We start from the raw sequence: 6000 nt of genomic DNA on the forward strand, positions 1-6000 counted from the left end.
TATAACTGATTTTGGAGGAACATGTGACTGGTCTAATTAGCAAATTTGCCAATGCATAAAGGTTGGTGAAATTGCGGATAGCAATGAGGACCTTGAAAGGATAAACTGAATATAGATCAGTTACTAACTTGGGCAGTGAGATAGAGTTTAATCTGGAAAAATGTGAAGTAATGTATTTTGGAATGTCTAATACAGATGGAAAATATACTGTAAATGGCAGAACGCTTAAGAGCACTGACAGGCAAAGGGATCTGGGTGTACAGGTACACAGGTCACTGAAAATGGCGATGCAGGTGGAGAATGTAGTCAACAAGACATACAACATGCTTACCTTCATTGGCTGGGGCACTGAATTTAAACTTTGGCAGGTAATGTTGCAGCTTTATAGAACCTTATTTAGGCTGTGTTTGCAATATCATGTTCACTTGTGGTCGCCACACTACCAGAGGGATGTGGTGGCATTACAGGCTGGCTTTGGAGAGGGTAAAGAAAAGATTTACCACAGTGTTGCCTGGTATGGAGTGCATTAGCTTTGAGGAGAGGTTGGAGAAACTTGGGTTGTTCTCTCTGGAACGACAGAGGTTAAGGGGCAACCTGATAGAGGTCTACAAGATTATGAAGGGCATGGACAGACTGATCGTCAGAAACTTTTTCCCAGAGTGCAAGACTCAGTTACTAGGGGCCATATATTTAAGATGCGAGGGGCAAGGTTTAAAGATGATGTACGAGGCAGGTGTTTTACACAGAGGGTGGTGGGTGTCTGGAACTTGCTGAAGGGAAGGTAGGGGAAACAGTTACTACAGTGACTTTTAACGAGTGTCTTGACAAATGCATTAAAAGGGTGGGAATAAAGAGATATGGTCCCCAGGAGGGTGGAGAGTTTTAGTTGTGATGGACAGTATGTTGGTGTGGGCTTGGAGGGCCGAAGGGCCTGTACCTGTGCTGTAATTTTATTTGTCCATTGTTCTTTGTTCTATCCCTTTTGTGGAAGTGAGACAGCCCTATGTTGGAAAGGAAGGAGATTCTAACAGCCCAGCTTAAACGTGTGGATTTCTACAGGCAATGTCCTTTCTCAGACAGAACAAGCTAGATAGAGAGCAAACATTGTGGAAATTTGGGAAATGCGCCAATGGTGTTTTTAGTCAGAAATATTTTGTTAATAAAATCAAGTTGATCCACAAACCAAATTGTGTGCCCCTTTATCTGCCTCTCTGACAGGAACCCTTGGGTAAAATATTTTAATATATAAACTTGTTAAAGCGTCCAAACATGGACAAAAGTGGTCACCTTCTTATTGCATTGCAGGCTGTTCCTCTGCAACATGGAAATAGCACTGACCCAGGTGATGGTGTCATACCAGTCAAACAGTTTCGGGTGGCACGCCTTCCTCTGCCAGTCCTTGGGAAAGACGACACTTCTCCTCTGGACCAGAAACTCCAGAGAATGGAAGTGCCATCTTCCCCTTCGGTCTGTCTGTGGGCAGGTCCACATCAGAATGGCAGTTCTCATTCCAGTGCACAATAGGCTATTAAAGGTGACATGGGCACAAGGGATGCCAGCCTTAGACATCTACTGAGTGGTCAATTGTTCCAGGAATGGTGTGTGATAAGGTGTGGTGGAAATTGGAATGAGATATGCTCTATGGGTGGGTTAGGTAATTAATAAGGTATGTTTGGTAAGACAGCACTCGAAACTCGTTAGGCCTGGTGGCAAAAATCCTTCTGAAGAAATTGATGCATCTCAGACTTAGCCAAAAAAACACAGCCCTCTGTGAAGGAATCGTTTTGGAACAAAGGATGACTCTTCTGCATCACAGAAACACAAACACATGTCAAACCTGAATCAGAATACCATCTGGATTATTGGCAGGATCAAATGATCTGTTAAAATGCACATTCCCCTTCTTTCTGTATTTCTCCTTGAGAAAGGGGAGCTGGAGGGAAATGCACAATTCAATTAATAACCCTGTTCAAAACCAAATTAGGATTTTAAATCTTAAGTGTTTGAGGCCCAGTCGCTGTGTTCCCTGTAACTGATTAATGGAGAGTTTGCTCTCTATGTATGACATCCGGATTTTTGTGGGGAGCTTCGGGCTTGCATTGAACTAACAGTGCCTCTTCAATCAACAAGTCTCTCACCAGCTCTACACGCTTCAGTGATTGGAATTAAAATATGAAATGGGCTGAGAAGTTCCTCACAGATAAACTGCACTTGCTGTTCATGATTCAGAAGGAGATTTGAACTGTTTGCATGGTTCACACAGCTACACAGTATTGTTGATTCACTCCTGGATGCTGGATAAGCCTGCTGAATGAAAAGAAAACCTCAGCATTCTCAAGCTACACCCAGCTGTCCATGAGAGATATGATGAACTGCAGTGCTCTTGCAAGCAATACTTCAATAACTTGATTCTTGTAGCTGTGTACTGCTGATTTTCTTGAGTGCCTGATGTCACCCAGGGCACTCTACAGTTATGTTTATCAGTCAATAAATGAGTAACTGAGGGCCCTGTAATGCTGTGATAGTGTTTCTAGGTCTGGGTTCAAGTCTCATCAGCCTAGAGCTGTGTCAAAACATGTCTGAACAAGTTAATTAGCAATTTCTTTTGACAAACTGCTCCAACATTTAGGGGCAGGAGGAGTACTATTTCACTTCTTTATCAACATTCTCGAATTTTAAGATACTATCCTTCAGATAACAACTTTTGTTTTAAATAGTGTTCAAATTGACAATGATGCAAGGTTTGAGGAATCTGTAGGGTTAATTTTAACTCTAGACAAATATGTAGATTTGAAACTAGTTAAAATCATGTGTATTTTACAATTATTGTTCTTGCACTGCAGCAACTGTAGCAGCATTGTTTCACGGTGTGATAAATGGCTGTGAGGCTGCGATGAGCTGTAAGAAATTGTTCCCCAGTAGGTGGCAGAATTGCAGTAAATTAAAATTCAGCAGTATTTTATGGAAGCGCATAAAACCTTTCACATTCAAAAGGTTAACTCTGCAATATCATCTTTTTAACTTTTTGTATTTTTTTTCACAGTAATGCAAATGATGATAATACCATAGTTTGTTTTTAAATGAACTAACCCTCAGAAATTTGATGAAGTTGTTGTGGACAATGAGCTTGAAGAGAACAAAGGAAAAATCATGGCTTTAGAACCATATTAATTGAACAATTGCAGTCTGTTTGTAAGCTGTATTTGCTCAATAAACTGCATTGTCACAGTTTCAATAAAGGAATTAATACAAATAATGCTCTGGCCTTCAGAGGAAGTTTTTCTCACATCCATGTCCATCTCTTAAAGTATACAGATACTGCTAAAATGTTTGCATTTTGTCCCTCATAAAACTACAATTTAAATTTTTCCTTCAAACTCATTTACATCTTATAGAAAGTAAAATTCCCAAGTATCACAGCCAGCATTTTGAAACAAACATTTACAATAAAAGACTTTCCATGATACGTTTATGGCTTTGTTAATAAAATCGAAAGTAGGTTTATCAAAAATTAAGCATTTTAAAATGGTGCCTAATCCTCTAATTGTGAGGAATGCTATTTTGAATAACTAAAATTAGCCTCTAAACAAAATACAGAACTACTGTTATACAGTAAAAACCAAAAGAACTGCAGATGCTGTAAATCAGGAACAAAAAAGTTGCCGGAAAAACTCAGCAGGTCTGGCAGCATCTGTGGAGAAGAAATCAGAGTAAACGTTTCAGGTCCGATGACCCTTCCTCAGAACTACTGTACAATTACTGTTATACAGTAGTTAGTTTGTTCAGTAAGTTAAAAAAGTACTTAAACTTTTTTTGTGTTTGACTATTGATGCCAGTGTACAAAAGAAAAGTTTCAAAATAAAAGTCCCTTCATACACTTGCAAACAACACATTTAGTGACAAAATAAAAACTGAACATAAGAACCAGGAGCAGGAGTAGTCCATCTGGCCCTCTGAGATTGCTCTGCCATTCAATAAGATCATGGCTGATCTATTCATGGTCTCAGCTCCACTTACCCTCCCTCTCACCATAACCAGCAATTCCTTAACTGTTCAAAAAATATCTATCTTAGTTTTAAAAACATTTAATGAGGGAGCCTCAACTACTTCACTGGGCAGGAAATTCCACAGATTCACAACTCTTTGGATGAAGAAGTTCCTCCTCAATTCAGTCCTAAATCTGCTCCCTCTAATATTGAGGCTATGGCCTCTTGTACTAGTTTCACCCACCAGCAGAAACATCTTCCCTGCTTCTATCTTAGCTATGCCCTTCATAATTTTATATGTTTCTATAAGATCCCCCCTCATTCTTCTAAATTCCAATGATTATAATCCCAGTCTACTCAGTCTCTCCTCATAAGCCAACTCTCTCAACTCTGGAATCAATCTTGTGAATTTCCTCTGCACTGTCTCCAGTGCCTATACATCCTTTTTCAAGTAAGGTGACCAAAACTGCACGCAATACTCCAAGTGTGGCCTCACCATCACCCTATACAGCTGCAACATAACCTCCCTGCTTTTAAACTCCATCCTCTAGCAATGAAGGACAAAATTCCTGCTTAGTTATCTGTTGTAACTGCAAACCAACCTTCAGTGATTCATGCACAAGGACACCAAGGTTCCTCTGCACAGCAGAATGCTGCAATTTTTTGCCATTCAAATAATAGTCCTTTTTACTGTTATTCCAAAATAGATGACATCACATTTATCAACATTGTACTCCATCTGCCAGACCTTTGCCCACTCACTTCGACTATCTACATCCCTCAACAAACTTTCAGAATCCTCTCCACACTTTGCATTACCAGTCAACTTAGTGTCATTCACAAACTTTGACACACTACACGTGGTCTCCGACTCCAAATTATCTGTGTAAATTGTGAACAATTGCGGACCCAGCACTGATCTGTGGGACACACCTCTAGTCACTGATCGCCAACCAGAAAACACTCATTTATCCCTATTCCTTGCTTCCTGTTAGTTAACCAATCCTCTATCAATGCTAATTCATTGCCTGTGCACCTTTATCTTATACAGCAGCCTTTTGTGCGGCACTTTGTCAAATGCCTTATGGAAATCTAGATACACCACATCTACTGGGTCCCCGTTGCCCACGGCAGAGAGGTGTAGACATAACTATGACAGTCAGCCCTTGGTTTGGAGGGGAAAACCCTCCACTTCAAGCACTGGGGTCACGGGGTGGATCTAGCTACATACACCACCTCTCTAGGGGACATTGAGTTGTCAAAAGCAAGCTGCCTCCATTAGGCCTGTCAAAATTGCACCACCAGTAAAATGCATGTGAGGTAGCAAAATCATCCGTAATTGTGGTCCTAGTTATGTCGTTGCTCCCAGAAATGCTCATGTGATTGTAAATCAGAATTGTCTTCATCCTTTGGCATTGATGTACGTTTATTCTAGCACTAAACTTTCCTTTAGACCATGTCCCTGAAGTTATGGTGACAGGGATTCTCATGTTCGGAGCACAGACTGTGCAATTGGGTACACAGCAAGTGTGCATATCAGATTACTGACAACAGCCAGAGTTCAATGCTGACTTGGCTGAGGTAGATTCAGGGCTCACTTGTAATAAACCTTTGCTGTCCTTTAGCAAATAATGGCTGAAGCCCTGCATTTGGGCACAAAATTGAAGAACAAGGATTGCTACATTGCATGTTTATCAGATATCTGTGAAATCCTTTCCTTCCGACTTAAGTGAAGATCAAAACCTCTTTCAAATACACAAGTCAATGTGTCAGCTAAAGCAAGAGAGAGAAACTTTGCATGAATCCATAAAGTATTAACACATGGATGTACTCTGTGATAAGTTTGTGTTTTAATCAGTGAAAATAAAGCATTTAACTTTCTTGGATTATTTTCGATGAACAGAAATGGGTCAGTCAAAATTTCCATGAGAATTATATCATAACCTCAGCTAAAGATAGAGCAAAATACAGAAATATAACAAGTGGCCTGCGATGGCGAGGAAACATTTATCAG

The sequence above is a fragment of the Stegostoma tigrinum genome, chromosome 30, assembly GCF_030684315.1.
Source record: "Stegostoma tigrinum isolate sSteTig4 chromosome 30, sSteTig4.hap1, whole genome shotgun sequence".
NCBI lineage: Eukaryota > Metazoa > Chordata > Chondrichthyes > Orectolobiformes > Stegostomatidae > Stegostoma > Stegostoma tigrinum.